Below are 15,581 nucleotides of genomic sequence, written 5' to 3'. Positions count from 1 at the left end.
ACAGGAGAAATCTTCATTTAGAAAGACACGGATTAATCAGGGACAGTCAGCATGGATTTCTTAACGGAAGGTCGTGTCTGACTAACGCAATTCAATTTTTCGAGGAGGTAACAAGGAGGGTCGATGAGGGTAGTGCCTTTGATGTAGTCTATATGGATTTTAGCAAGGCTTTTGATAAGGTCCCGCATGCCAGATTGGTCACGAAAGTAAAAGCCCATGGGATCCAAGGCAAAGTGGCAAGTTGGATCCAAAATTGGCTCAGAGGCAGGAAACAAAGGGTAATGGTCGAAGGGTGTTTTTGTGACCGGAAGGCTGTTTCCAGTGGGGTTCCGCAGGGCTCAGAGAATCACAGAAACCCCACAGTGCAGATAGAGGCCATTTCGGCCCATCGAGCCTGCACCGACTCAGTACTGGGCCCTTTGCTTTTTCTGGTATATATCAATGATTTGGATTTGAATGTAGGAAGTATGATTAAGAAGTTTGCAGATGATACAAAAATTGGCCGTGTGGTTAATAATGAAACAGAATGCTGTAGACTGCAGGAAGATATCAATGGACTCGTCTAGTGGGCAGAACAGTGGCAAATGGAATTCAGTTGGAATACACAATAAATGGTAGGACACTGAGAAATGCAGAGGATCAGCGGGACCTTGGAGTGCATGTCCACAGATCCCTGAAGGTAGCAGGACAGGTAGATAAAGTGGTTAAGCAGGCATACGGGATACTTGCCTTTATTAGCCGAGGCGTAGAATATAAGAGCGGGGAGGTTATGCTTCAACTGTATAAAACACTAGTTAGGCCGCAGCTAGAGTGCCGCGTGCAGTTCTGGTCACCACATTACAAGAAGGATGCGATTGCACTAGAGAAGGTGCAGAGGAGATTTCCGAGGATGTTGCCTGGGCTGGGGAATTTTAGTTATGAGGAAAGATTGGATAGGCTGGGGTTGTTTTCTTTGGAACACAGGAGGCTGAGGCGAGACCTAATTGAGGTGTGTAAAATTATGAGGGGCCGAGATAGAGTGGATAGGAAGGACCTATTTCCCTTAGCAGAAGGGTCAATAATAGATTTCAAGTAATTGGTAGGAGGTTTACAGGGAATTTGAGGAGACATTTTTTCACCCAGTGAATGGTGGGGGTCTGGAATGCACTGCCTGAAAGGGTGGTAGAGGCAGAAACCCTCATCACGTTTAAAAAGTACTTGGATATGCACTTGAACTGCCGTAACCTACAAGGCTACGGACCAAGTGCTGTAAAGTGGGATTTGGGTGGATTGCTCTTTGTCGGCTGGCACGGACAAGATGGGCCAAATGGCCTCCTTCTGTGCTGTAAATTTCTATGATTCTGCCTGATCATGTGACATCTGCCCACACGACTTCTACAAATGTTATTACATTGTAGCCAGGATTGTTTAGTTTCCAATTCCGCCCATTTTGAAGCCAGGTCTCCGTTATAGCTACTATTGCATAACCCCATGTGGCAACTTGCGCCTGCAACTCGTCAATCTTATTTGTAACGCTCCTCGCATTAACACACATGCATTTCAACAGCATGCTAGTTGGCTTTGCTTTTTTCCTGAATTTAACTGCTGCTCTTTCTACATTCTTCTTTGTTCTGTTGCTGTTTGTCCCTCCGAGTTTTCTATGCACCTTGTCTCTCCTCTCTGCTGCTGTGTCCTGGTGGCCCTCCGCCAGTGTGTGTATTTTGGCTATCTTATTTTCTTCTTCTGCTTATTTCGGCCCTGTGTCTGGAGCCCCTTGCATTTGTGTAGCAGCAGGAGAATGTGCAGCGAAGAAATGGTCAAAGGAAAGCGAGAGAGAGAGACAGAGAGAGAGAGAGAGAGAGAGAGAGAGCAGCAAAAAGGATGTTGATTGATTAAGAGCAGTGTGTGCGCGTGTGTGTGCAAAACGTTGAGCAGCCTGTGGCGGCAGCAAAAGCCTACTGCACCCGGTATTCCCAGGCGGTCTCCCATCCAAGTACTAACCAGGCCTGACTCTGCTTAGCTTCCGAGATCAGACGAGATCGGGCGCATTCAGACTAGTATGGCCGTAGGCATATACTAGCTGGCTTTCTCTTTACTTAAAGCTGTCGCCCATTTTTTTCTCTTCTACGCATTCATACAAGTATTCAACACTCAATTTACATTTACAAATTTTACTCCTCCCGCAACCCCCCACCCCCCCTCCACCTCTTCTTGCTGCTCTGCCTCCCACACAAACAAACTACAAGCCCAACCCTTCATTGCCTTCTATTCAAATATTACATCAAATAAACATGCTCAAACACCAAGTCTTAAGGGCTGTAGTATCTTTCAAACTGGACAAATACCCAGGCCCGCATCAAATCTATCCCACACTCTTAAGAGAAGTAAGACACCAAATAGCACAGGCTCTCACCATCATTTTACAATCCTCTCTGGCTACAGGTGTGGTGCCCGACCACTGGAGGACTGCTAACGTGCTACCGTTCTTTCAAAAGGGAGAGAGGGATAGACCGCATAATTACAGGCCAGTCAGCCTAACCTCGGTGGTGGGAAAATTATTGGAAAAAGTTCTGAGGGACAGGAGAAATCTTCATTTAGAAAGACACGGATTAATCAGGGACAGTCAGCATGGATTTCTTAACGGAAGGTCGTGTCTGACTAACGCAATTCAATTTTTCGAGGAGGTAACAAGGAGGGTCGATGAGGGTAGTGCCTTTGATGTAGTCTATATGGATTTTAGCAAGGCTTTTGATAAGGTCCCGCATGCCAGATTGGTCACGAAAGTAAAAGCCCATGGGATCCAAGGCAAAGTGGCAAGTTGGATCCAAAATTGGCTCAGAGGCAGGAAACAAAGGGTAATGGTCGAAGGGTGTTTTTGTGACCGGAAGGCTGTTTCCAGTGGGGTTCCGCAGGGCTCAGAGAATCACAGAAACCCCACAGTGCAGATAGAGGCCATTTCGGCCCATCGAGCCTGCACCGACTCAGTACTGGGCCCTTTGCTTTTTCTGGTATATATCAATGATTTGGATTTGAATGTAGGAAGTATGATTAAGAAGTTTGCAGATGATACAAAAATTGGCCGTGTGGTTAATAATGAAACAGAATGCTGTAGACTGCAGGAAGATATCAATGGACTCGTCTAGTGGGCAGAACAGTGGCAAATGGAATTCAGTTGGAATACACAATAAATGGTAGGACACTGAGAAATGCAGAGGATCAGCGGGACCTTGGAGTGCATGTCCACAGATCCCTGAAGGTAGCAGGACAGGTAGATAAAGTGGTTAAGCAGGCATACGGGATACTTGCCTTTATTAGCCGAGGCGTAGAATATAAGAGCGGGGAGGTTATGCTTCAACTGTATAAAACACTAGTTAGGCCGCAGCTAGAGTGCCGCGTGCAGTTCTGGTCACCACATTACAAGAAGGATGCGATTGCACTAGAGAAGGTGCAGAGGAGATTTCCGAGGATGTTGCCTGGGCTGGGGAATTTTAGTTATGAGGAAAGATTGGATAGGCTGGGGTTGTTTTCTTTGGAACACAGGAGGCTGAGGCGAGACCTAATTGAGGTGTGTAAAATTATGAGGGGCCGAGATAGAGTGGATAGGAAGGACCTATTTCCCTTAGCAGAAGGGTCAATAATAGATTTCAAGTAATTGGTAGGAGGTTTACAGGGAATTTGAGGAGACATTTTTTCACCCAGTGAATGGTGGGGGTCTGGAATGCACTGCCTGAAAGGGTGGTAGAGGCAGAAACCCTCATCACGTTTAAAAAGTACTTGGATATGCACTTGAACTGCCGTAACCTACAAGGCTACGGACCAAGTGCTGTAAAGTGGGATTTGGGTGGATTGCTCTTTGTCGGCTGGCACGGACAAGATGGGCCGAATGGCCTCCTTCTGTGCTGTAAATTTCTATGATTCTGCCTGATCATGTGACATCTGCCCACACGACTTCTACAAATGTTATTACATTGTAGCCAGGATTGTTTAGTTTCCAATTCCGCCCATTTTGAAGCCAGGTCTCCGTTATAGCTACTATTGCATAACCCCATGTGGCAACTTGCGCCTGCAACTCGTCAATCTTATTTGTAACGCTCCTCGCATTAACACACATGCATTTCAACAGCATGCTAGTTGGCTTTGCTTTTTTCCTGAATTTAACTGCTGCTCTTTCTACATTCTTCTTTGTTCTGTTGCTGTTTGTCCCTCCGAGTTTTCTATGCACCTTGTCTCTCCTCTCTGCTGCTGTGTCCTGGTGGCCCTCCGCCAGTGTGTGTATTTTGGCTATCTTATTTTCTTCTTCTGCTTATTTTGGCCCTGTGTCTGGAGCCCCTTGCATTTGTGTAGCAGCAGGAGAATGTGCAGCGAAGAAATGGTCAAAGGAAAGCAAGAGAGAGAGAGAGAGAGAGCAGCAAAAAGGATGTTGATTGATTAAGAGCAGTGTGTGCGCGTGTGTGCAAAACGTTGAGCAGCCTGTGGCGGCAGCAAAAGCCTACTGCACCCGGTATTCCCAGGCGGTCTCCCATCCAAGTACTAACCAGGCCTGACTCTGCTTAGCTTCCGAGATCAGATGAGATCGGGCGCATTCAGACTAGTATGGCCGTAGGCATATGCTAGCTGGCTTTCTCTTTACTTAAAGCTGTCGCCCATTTTTTTCTCTTCTACGCATTCATACAAGTATTCAACACTCAATTTACATTTACAAATTTTACTCCTCCCGCAACCCCCCACCCCCCCTCCACCTCTTCTTGCTGCTCTGCCTCCCACACAAACAAACTACAAGCCCAACCCTTCATTGCCTTCTATTCAAATATTACATCAAATAAACATGCTCAAACACCAAGTCTTAAGGGCTGTAGCATCTTTCAAACTGGACAAATACCCAGGCCCGCATCAAATCTATCCCACACTCTTAAGAGAAGTAAGACACCAAATAGCACAGGCTCTCACCATCATTTTACAATCCTCTCTGGCTACAGGTGTGGTGCCCGACCACTGGAGGACTGCTAACGTGCTACCGTTCTTTCAAAAGGGAGAGAGGGATAGACCGCATAATTACAGGCCAGTCAGCCTAACCTCGGTGGTGGGAAAATTATTGGAAAAAGTTCTGAGGGACAGGAGAAATCTTCATTTAGAAAGACACGGATTAATCAGGGACAGTCAGCATGGATTTCTTAACGGAAGGTCGTGTCTGACTAACGCAATTCAATTTTTCGAGGAGGTAACAAGGAGGGTCGATGAGGGTAGTGCCTTTGATGTAGTCTATATGGATTTTAGCAAGGCTTTTGATAAGGTCCCGCATGCCAGATTGGTCACGAAAGTAAAAGCCCATGGGATCCAAGGCAAAGTGGCAAGTTGGATCCAAAATTGGCTCAGAGGCAGGAAACAAAGGGTAATGGTCGAAGGGTGTTTTTGTGACCGGAAGGCTGTTTCCAGTGGGGTTCCGCAGGGCTCACAGAATCACAGAAACCCCACAGTGCAGATAGAGGCCATTTCGGCCCATCGAGCCTGCACCGACTCAGTACTGGGCCCTTTGCTTTTTCTGGTATATATCAATGATTTGGATTTGAATGTAGGAAGTATGATTAAGAAGTTTGCAGATGATACAAAAATTGGCCGTGTGGTTAATAATGAAACAGAATGCTGTAGACTGCAGGAAGATATCAATGGACTCGTCTAGTGGGCAGAACAGTGGCAAATGGAATTCAGTTGGAATACACAATAAATGGTAGGACACTGAGAAATGCAGAGGATCAGCGGGACCTTGGAGTGCATGTCCACAGATCCCTGAAGGTAGCAGGACAGGTAGATAAAGTGGTTAAGCAGGCATACGGGATACTTGCCTTTATTAGCCGAGGCGTAGAATATAAGAGCGGGGAGGTTATGCTTCAACTGTATAAAACACTAGTTAGGCCGCAGCTAGAGTGCCGCGTGCAGTTCTGGTCACCACATTACAAGAAGGATGCGATTGCACGAGAGAAGGTGCAGAGGAGATTTCCGAGGATGTTGCCTGGGCTGGGGAATTTTAGTTATGAGGAAAGATTGGATAGGCTGGGGTTGTTTTCTTTGGAACACAGGAGGCTGAGGCGAGACCTAATTGAGGTGTGTAAAATTATGAGGGGCCGAGATAGAGTGGATAGGAAGGACCTATTTCCCTTAGCAGAAGGGTCAATAATAGATTTCAAGTAATTGGTAGGAGGTTTACAGGGAATTTGAGGAGACATTTTTTCACCCAGTGAATGGTGGGGGTCTGGAATGCACTGCCTGAAAGGGTGGTAGAGGCAGAAACCCTCATCACGTTTAAAAAGTACTTGGATATGCACTTGAACTGCCGTAACCTACAAGGCTACGGACCAAGTGCTGTAAAGTGGGATTTGGGTGGATTGCTCTTTGTCGGCTGGCACGGACAAGATGGGCCGAATGGCCTCCTTCTGTGCTGTAAATTTCTATGATTCTGCCTGATCATGTGACATCTGCCCACACGACTTCTACAAATGTTATTACATTGTAGCCAGGATTGTTTAGTTTCCAATTCCGCCCATTTTGAAGCCAGGTCTCCGTTATGGCTACTATTGCATAACCCCATGTGGCAACTTGCGCCTGCAACTCGTCAATCTTATTTGTAACACTCCTCGCATTAACACACATGCATTTCAACAGCATGCTAGTTGGCTTTGCTTTTTTCCTGAATTTAACTGCTGCTCTTTCTACATTCTTCTTTGTTCTGTTGCTGTTTGTCCCTCCGAGTTTTCTATGCACCTTGTCTCTCCTCTCTGCTGCTGTGTCCTGGTGGCCCTCCGCCAGTGTGTGTATTTTGGCTATCTTATTTTCTTCTTCTGCTTATTTCGGCCCTGTGTCTGGAGCCCCTTGCATTTGTGTAGCAGCAGGAGAATGTGCAGCGAAGAAATGGTCAAAGGAAAGCAAGAGAGAGAGAGAGAGAGAGCAGCAAAAAGGATGTTGATTGATTAAGAGCAGTGTGTGCGCGTGTGTGCAAAACGTTGAGCAGCCTGTGGCGGCAGCAAAAGCCTACTGCACCCGGTATTCCCAGGCGGTCTCCCATCCAAGTACTAACCAGGCCTGACTCTGCTTAGCTTCCGAGATCAGATGAGATCGGGCGCATTCAGACTAGTATGGCCGTAGGCATATGCTAGCTGGCTTTCTCTTTACTTAAAGCTGTCGCCCATTTTTTTCTCTTCTACGCATTCATACAAGTATTCAACACTCAATTTACATTTACAAATTTTACTCCTCCCGCAACCCCCCACCCCCCCTCCACCTCTTCTTGCTGCTCTGCCTCCCACACAAACAAACTACAAGCCCAACCCTTCATTGCCTTCTATTCAAATATTACATCAAATAAACATGCTCAAACACCAAGTCTTAAGGGCTGTAGCATCTTTCAAACTGGACAAATACCCAGGCCCGCATCAAATCTATCCCACACTCTTAAGAGAAGTAAGACACCAAATAGCACAGGCTCTCACCATCATTTTACAATCCTCTCTGGCTACAGGTGTGGTGCCCGACCACTGGAGGACTGCTAACGTGCTACCGTTCTTTCAAAAGGGAGAGAGGGATAGACCGCATAATTACAGGCCAGTCAGCCTAACCTCGGTGGTGGGAAAATTATTGGAAAAAGTTCTGAGGGACAGGAGAAATCTTCATTTAGAAAGACACGGATTAATCAGGGACAGTCAGCATGGATTTCTTAACGGAAGGTCGTGTCTGACTAACGCAATTCAATTTTTCGAGGAGGTAACAAGGAGGGTCGATGAGGGTAGTGCCTTTGATGTAGTCTATATGGATTTTAGCAAGGCTTTTGATAAGGTCCCGCATGCCAGATTGGTCACGAAAGTAAAAGCCCATGGGATCCAAGGCAAAGTGGCAAGTTGGATCCAAAATTGGCTCAGAGGCAGGAAACAAAGGGTAATGGTCGAAGGGTGTTTTTGTGACCGGAAGGCTGTTTCCAGTGGGGTTCCGCAGGGCTCACAGAATCACAGAAACCCCACAGTGCAGATAGAGGCCATTTCGGCCCATCGAGCCTGCACCGACTCAGTACTGGGCCCTTTGCTTTTTCTGGTATATATCAATGATTTGGATTTGAATGTAGGAAGTATGATTAAGAAGTTTGCAGATGATACAAAAATTGGCCGTGTGGTTAATAATGAAACAGAATGCTGTAGACTGCAGGAAGATATCAATGGACTCGTCTAGTGGGCAGAACAGTGGCAAATGGAATTCAGTTGGAATACACAATAAATGGTAGGACACTGAGAAATGCAGAGGATCAGCGGGACCTTGGAGTGCATGTCCACAGATCCCTGAAGGTAGCAGGACAGGTAGATAAAGTGGTTAAGCAGGCATACGGGATACTTGCCTTTATTAGCCGAGGCGTAGAATATAAGAGCGGGGAGGTTATGCTTCAACTGTATAAAACACTAGTTAGGCCGCAGCTAGAGTGCCGCGTGCAGTTCTGGTCACCACATTACAAGAAGGATGCGATTGCACGAGAGAAGGTGCAGAGGAGATTTCCGAGGATGTTGCCTGGGCTGGGGAATTTTAGTTATGAGGAAAGATTGGATAGGCTGGGGTTGTTTTCTTTGGAACACAGGAGGCTGAGGCGAGACCTAATTGAGGTGTGTAAAATTATGAGGGGCCGAGATAGAGTGGATAGGAAGGACCTATTTCCCTTAGCAGAAGGGTCAATAATAGATTTCAAGTAATTGGTAGGAGGTTTACAGGGAATTTGAGGAGACATTTTTTCACCCAGTGAATGGTGGGGGTCTGGAATGCACTGCCTGAAAGGGTGGTAGAGGCAGAAACCCTCATCACGTTTAAAAAGTACTTGGATATGCACTTGAACTGCCGTAACCTACAAGGCTACGGACCAAGTGCTGTAAAGTGGGATTTGGGTGGATTGCTCTTTGTCGGCTGGCACGGACAAGATGGGCCGAATGGCCTCCTTCTGTGCTGTAAATTTCTATGATTCTGCCTGATCATGTGACATCTGCCCACACGACTTCTACAAATGTTATTACATTGTAGCCAGGATTGTTTAGTTTCCAATTCCGCCCATTTTGAAGCCAGGTCTCCGTTATGGCTACTATTGCATAACCCCATGTGGCAACTTGCGCCTGCAACTCGTCAATCTTATTTGTAACACTCCTCGCATTAACACACATGCATTTCAACAGCATGCTAGTTGGCTTTGCTTTTTTCCTGAATTTAACTGCTGCTCTTTCTACATTCTTCTTTGTTCTGTTGCTGTTTGTCCCTCCGAGTTTTCTATGCACCTTGTCTCTCCTCTCTGCTGCTGTGTCCTGGTGGCCCTCCGCCAGTGTGTGTATTTTGGCTATCTTATTTTCTTCTTCTGCTTATTTTGGCCCTGTGTCTGGAGCCCCTTGCATTTGTGTAGCAGCAGGAGAATGTGCAGCGAAGAAATGGTCAAAGGAAAGCGAGAGAGAGAGACAGAGAGAGAGAGAGCAGCAAAAAGGATGTTGATTGATTAAGAGCAGTGTGTGCGCGTGTGTGTGCAAAACGTTGAGCAGCCTGTGGCGGCAGCAAAAGCCTACTGCACCCGGTATTCCCAGGCGGTCTCCCATCCAAGTACTAACCAGGCCTGACTCTGCTTAGCTTCCGAGATCAGACGAGATCGGGCACATTCAGACTAGTATGGCCGTAGGCATATGCTAGCTGGCTTTCTCTTTACTTAAAGCTGTCGCCCATTTTTTTCTCTTCTACGCATTCATACAAGTATTCAACACTCAATTTACATTTACAAATTTTACTCCTCCCGCAACCCCCCACCCCCCCTCCACCTCTTCTTGCTGCTCTGCCTCCCACACAAACAAACTACAAGCCCAACCCTTCATTGCCTTCTATTCAAATATTACATCAAATAAACATGCTCAAACACCAAGTCTTAAGGGCTGTAGCATCTTTCAAACTGGACAAATACCCAGGCCCGCATCAAATCTATCCCACACTCTTAAGAGAAGTAAGACACCAAATAGCACAGGCTCTCACCATCATTTTACAATCCTCTCTGGCTACAGGTGTGGTGCCCGACCACTGGAGGACTGCTAACGTGCTACCGTTCTTTCAAAAGGGAGAGAGGGATAGACCGCATAATTACAGGCCAGTCAGCCTAACCTCGGTGGTGGGAAAATTATTGGAAAAAGTTCTGAGGGACAGGAGAAATCTTCATTTAGAAAGACACGGATTAATCAGGGACAGTCAGCATGGATTTCTTAACGGAAGGTCGTGTCTGACTAACGCAATTCAATTTTTCGAGGAGGTAACAAGGAGGGTCGATGAGGGTAGTGCCTTTGATGTAGTCTATATGGATTTTAGCAAGGCTTTTGATAAGGTCCCGCATGCCAGATTGGTCACGAAAGTAAAAGCCCATGGGATCCAAGGCAAAGTGGCAAGTTGGATCCAAAATTGGCTCAGAGGCAGGAAACAAAGGGTAATGGTCGAAGGGTGTTTTTGTGACCGGAAGGCTGTTTCCAGTGGGGTTCCGCAGGGCTCAGAGAATCACAGAAACCCCACAGTGCAGATAGAGGCCATTTCGGCCCATCGAGCCTGCACCGACTCAGTACTGGGCCCTTTGCTTTTTCTGGTATATATCAATGATTTGGATTTGAATGTAGGAAGTATGATTAAGAAGTTTGCAGATGATACAAAAATTGGCCGTGTGGTTAATAATGAAACAGAATGCTGTAGACTGCAGGAAGATATCAATGGACTCGTCTAGTGGGCAGAACAGTGGCAAATGGAATTCAGTTGGAATACACAATAAATGGTAGGACACTGAGAAATGCAGAGGATCAGCGGGACCTTGGAGTGCATGTCCACAGATCCCTGAAGGTAGCAGGACAGGTAGATAAAGTGGTTAAGCAGGCATACGGGATACTTGCCTTTATTAGCCGAGGCGTAGAATATAAGAGCGGGGAGGTTATGCTTCAACTGTATAAAACACTAGTTAGGCCGCAGCTAGAGTGCCGCGTGCAGTTCTGGTCACCACATTACAAGAAGGATGCGATTGCACTAGAGAAGGTGCAGAGGAGATTTCCGAGGATGTTGCCTGGGCTGGGGAATTTTAGTTATGAGGAAAGATTGGATAGGCTGGGGTTGTTTTCTTTGGAACACAGGAGGCTGAGGCGAGACCTAATTGAGGTGTGTAAAATTATGAGGGGCCGAGATAGAGTGGATAGGAAGGACCTATTTCCCTTAGCAGAAGGGTCAATAATAGATTTCAAGTAATTGGTAGGAGGTTTACAGGGAATTTGAGGAGACATTTTTTCACCCAGTGAATGGTGGGGGTCTGGAATGCACTGCCTGAAAGGGTGGTAGAGGCAGAAACCCTCATCACGTTTAAAAAGTACTTGGATATGCACTTGAACTGCCGTAACCTACAAGGCTACGGACCAAGTGCTGTAAAGTGGGATTTGGGTGGATTGCTCTTTGTCGGCTGGCACGGACAAGATGGGCCGAATGGCCTCCTTCTGTGCTGTAAATTTCTATGATTCTGCCTGATCATGTGACATCTGCCCACACGACTTCTACAAATGTTATTACATTGTAGCCAGGATTGTTTAGTTTCCAATTCCGCCCATTTTGAAGCCAGGTCTCCGTTATGGCTACTATTGCATAACCCCATGTGGCAACTTGCGCCTGCAACTCGTCAATCTTATTTGTAACACTCCTCGCATTAACACACATGCATTTCAACAGCATGCTAGTTGGCTTTGCTTTTTTCCTGAATTTAACTGCTGCTCTTTCTACATTCTTCTTTGTTCTGTTGCTGTTTGTCCCTCCGAGTTTTCTATGCACCTTGTCTCTCCTCTCTGCTGCTGTGTCCTGGTGGCCCTCCGCCAGTGTGTGTATTTTGGCTATCTTATTTTCTTCTTCTGCTTATTTCGGCCCTGTGTCTGGAGCCCCTTGCATTTGTGTAGCAGCAGGAGAATGTGCAGCGAAGAAATGGTCAAAGGAAAGCGAGAGAGAGAGACAGAGAGAGAGAGAGCAGCAAAAAGGATGTTGATTGATTAAGAGCAGTGTGTGCGCGTGTGTGTGCAAAACGTTGAGCAGCCTGTGGCGGCAGCAAAAGCCTACTGCACCCGGTATTCCCAGGCGGTCTCCCATCCAAGTACTAACCAGGCCTGACTCTGCTTAGCTTCCGAGATCAGACGAGATCGGGCACATTCAGACTAGTATGGCCGTAGGCATATGCTAGCTGGCTTTCTCTTTACTTAAAGCTGTCGCCCATTTTTTTCTCTTCTACGCATTCATACAAGTATTCAACACTCAATTTACATTTACAAATTTTACTCCTCCCGCAACCCCCCACCCCCCCTCCACCTCTTCTTGCTGCTCTGCCTCCCACACAAACAAACTACAAGCCCAACCCTTCATTGCCTTCTATTCAAATATTACATCAAATAAACATGCTCAAACACCAAGTCTTAAGGGCTGTAGCATCTTTCAAACTGGACAAATACCCAGGCCCGCATCAAATCTATCCCACACTCTTAAGAGAAGTAAGACACCAAATAGCACAGGCTCTCACCATCATTTTACAATCCTCTCTGGCTACAGGTGTGGTGCCCGACCACTGGAGGACTGCTAACGTGCTACCGTTCTTTCAAAAGGGAGAGAGGGATAGACCGCATAATTACAGGCCAGTCAGCCTAACCTCGGTGGTGGGAAAATTATTGGAAAAAGTTCTGAGGGACAGGAGAAATCTTCATTTAGAAAGACACGGATTAATCAGGGACAGTCAGCATGGATTTCTTAACGGAAGGTCGTGTCTGACTAACGCAATTCAATTTTTCGAGGAGGTAACAAGGAGGGTCGATGAGGGTAGTGCCTTTGATGTAGTCTATATGGATTTTAGCAAGGCTTTTGATAAGGTCCCGCATGCCAGATTGGTCACGAAAGTAAAAGCCCATGGGATCCAAGGCAAAGTGGCAAGTTGGATCCAAAATTGGCTCAGAGGCAGGAAACAAAGGGTAATGGTCGAAGGGTGTTTTTGTGACCGGAAGGCTGTTTCCAGTGGGGTTCCGCAGGGCTCAGAGAATCACAGAAACCCCACAGTGCAGATAGAGGCCATTTCGGCCCATCGAGCCTGCACCGACTCAGTACTGGGCCCTTTGCTTTTTCTGGTATATATCAATGATTTGGATTTGAATGTAGGAAGTATGATTAAGAAGTTTGCAGATGATACAAAAATTGGCCGTGTGGTTAATAATGAAACAGAATGCTGTAGACTGCAGGAAGATATCAATGGACTCGTCTAGTGGGCAGAACAGTGGCAAATGGAATTCAGTTGGAATACACAATAAATGGTAGGACACTGAGAAATGCAGAGGATCAGCGGGACCTTGGAGTGCATGTCCACAGATCCCTGAAGGTAGCAGGACAGGTAGATAAAGTGGTTAAGCAGGCATACGGGATACTTGCCTTTATTAGCCGAGGCGTAGAATATAAGAGCGGGGAGGTTATGCTTCAACTGTATAAAACACTAGTTAGGCCGCAGCTAGAGTGCCGCGTGCAGTTCTGGTCACCACATTACAAGAAGGATGCGATTGCACTAGAGAAGGTGCAGAGGAGATTTCCGAGGATGTTGCCTGGGCTGGGGAATTTTAGTTATGAGGAAAGATTGGATAGGCTGGGGTTGTTTTCTTTGGAACACAGGAGGCTGAGGCGAGACCTAATTGAGGTGTGTAAAATTATGAGGGGCCGAGATAGAGTGGATAGGAAGGACCTATTTCCCTTAGCAGAAGGGTCAATAATAGATTTCAAGTAATTGGTAGGAGGTTTACAGGGAATTTGAGGAGACATTTTTTCACCCAGTGAATGGTGGGGGTCTGGAATGCACTGCCTGAAAGGGTGGTAGAGGCAGAAACCCTCATCACGTTTAAAAAGTACTTGGATATGCACTTGAACTGCCGTAACCTACAAGGCTACGGACCAAGTGCTGTAAAGTGGGATTTGGGTGGATTGCTCTTTGTCGGCTGGCACGGACAAGATGGGCCGAATGGCCTCCTTCTGTGCTGTAAATTTCTATGATTCTGCCTGATCATGTGACATCTGCCCACACGACTTCTACAAATGTTATTACATTGTAGCCAGGATTGTTTAGTTTCCAATTCCGCCCATTTTGAAGCCAGGTCTCCGTTATAGCTACTATTGCATAACCCCATGTGGCAACTTGCGCCTGCAACTCGTCAATCTTATTTGTAACGCTCCTCGCATTAACACACATGCATTTCAACAGCATGCTAGTTGGCTTTGCTTTTTTCCTGAATTTAACTGCTGCTCTTTCTACATTCTTCTTTGTTCTGTTGCTGTTTGTCCCTCCGAGTTTTCTATGCACCTTGTCTCTCCTCTCTGCTGCTGTGTCCTGGTGGCCCTCCGCCAGTGTGTGTATTTTGGCTATCTTATTTTCTTCTTCTGCTTATTTCGGCCCTGTGTCTGGAGCCCCTTGCATTTGTGTAGCAGCAGGAGAATGTGCAGCGAAGAAATGGTCAAAGGAAAGCGAGAGAGAGAGACAGAGAGAGAGAGAGAGAGCAGCAAAAAGGATGTTGATTGATTAAGAGCAGTGTGTGCGCGTGTGTGTGCAAAACGTTGAGCAGCCTGTGGCGGCAGCAAAAGCCTACTGCACCCGGTATTCCCAGGCGGTCTCCCATCCAAGTACTAACCAGGCCTGACTCTGCTTAGCTTCCGAGATCAGACGAGATCGGGCACATTCAGACTAGTATGGCCGTAGGCATATGCTAGCTGGCTTTCTCTTTACTTAAAGCTGTCGCCCATTTTTTTCTCTTCTACGCATTCATACAAGTATTCAACACTCAATTTACATTTACAAATTTTACTCCTCCCGCAACCCCCCACCCCCCCTCCACCTCTTCTTGCTGCTCTGCCTCCCACACAAACAAACTACAAGCCCAACCCTTCATTGCCTTCTATTCAAATATTACATCAAATAAACATGCTCAAACACCAAGTCTTAAGGGCTGTAGCATCTTTCAAACTGGACAAATACCCAGGCCCGCATCAAATCTATCCCACACTCTTAAGAGAAGTAAGACACCAAATAGCACAGGCTCTCACCATCATTTTACAATCCTCTCTGGCTACAGGTGTGGTGCCCGACCACTGGAGGACTGCTAACGTGCTACCGTTCTTTCAAAAGGGAGAGAGGGATAGACCGCATAATTACAGGCCAGTCAGCCTAACCTCGGTGGTGGGAAAATTATTGGAAAAAGTTCTGAGGGACAGGAGAAATCTTCATTTAGAAAGACACGGATTAATCAGGGACAGTCAGCATGGATTTCTTAACGGAAGGTCGTGTCTGACTAACGCAATTCAATTTTTCGAGGAGGTAACAAGGAGGGTCGATGAGGGTAGTGCCTTTGATGTAGTCTATATGGATTTTAGCAAGGCTTTTGATAAGGTCCCGCATGCCAGATTGGTCACGAAAGTAAAAGCCCATGGGATCCAAGGCAAAGTGGCAAGTTGGATCCAAAATTGGCTCAGAGGCAGGAAACAAAGGGTAATGGTCGAAGGGTGTTTTTGTGACCGGAAGGCTGTTTCCAGTGGGG

General features: G+C 46.5%; 6 non-coding genes across 6 annotated transcripts; all 6 read right to left on the bottom strand.

The window, feature by feature from the left end:
• Positions 1–1,931: 1,931 nt before the first annotated feature.
• LOC147080174 (5S ribosomal RNA) lies at positions 1,932–2,050 on the bottom strand. The gene has a single exon (XR_015077475.1). It is a non-coding gene; the product is annotated as a 5S ribosomal RNA (ribosomal RNA).
• A 2,415-nt stretch (positions 2,051–4,465) lies between these two features.
• On the bottom strand, positions 4,466–4,584 carry LOC147080173 (5S ribosomal RNA). The gene has a single exon (XR_015077474.1). It is a non-coding gene; the product is annotated as a 5S ribosomal RNA (ribosomal RNA).
• A 2,415-nt stretch (positions 4,585–6,999) lies between these two features.
• Positions 7,000–7,118, bottom strand: LOC147080172 (5S ribosomal RNA). Its single transcript, XR_015077472.1, has one exon. It is a non-coding gene; the product is annotated as a 5S ribosomal RNA (ribosomal RNA).
• Positions 7,119–9,541: 2,423 nt separating this feature from the next.
• LOC147080171 (5S ribosomal RNA) lies at positions 9,542–9,660 on the bottom strand. The gene has a single exon (XR_015077473.1). It is a non-coding gene; the product is annotated as a 5S ribosomal RNA (ribosomal RNA).
• Positions 9,661–12,083: 2,423 nt separating this feature from the next.
• On the bottom strand, positions 12,084–12,202 carry LOC147080170 (5S ribosomal RNA). The gene has a single exon (XR_015077478.1). It is a non-coding gene; the product is annotated as a 5S ribosomal RNA (ribosomal RNA).
• Positions 12,203–14,629: 2,427 nt separating this feature from the next.
• Positions 14,630–14,748, bottom strand: LOC147080169 (5S ribosomal RNA). The gene has a single exon (XR_015077477.1). It is a non-coding gene; the product is annotated as a 5S ribosomal RNA (ribosomal RNA).
• Between the last annotated feature and the right edge of the window lie 833 nt (positions 14,749–15,581).

This window comes from Somniosus microcephalus, unplaced genomic scaffold (assembly GCF_052327205.1).
Source record: "Somniosus microcephalus isolate GS21.2 unplaced genomic scaffold, FLI_Smic_1.0 scaffold1931, whole genome shotgun sequence".
Taxonomy (NCBI): domain Eukaryota; kingdom Metazoa; phylum Chordata; class Chondrichthyes; order Squaliformes; family Somniosidae; genus Somniosus; species Somniosus microcephalus.
This window is presented reverse-complemented; position numbering and strand designations above follow the sequence as displayed.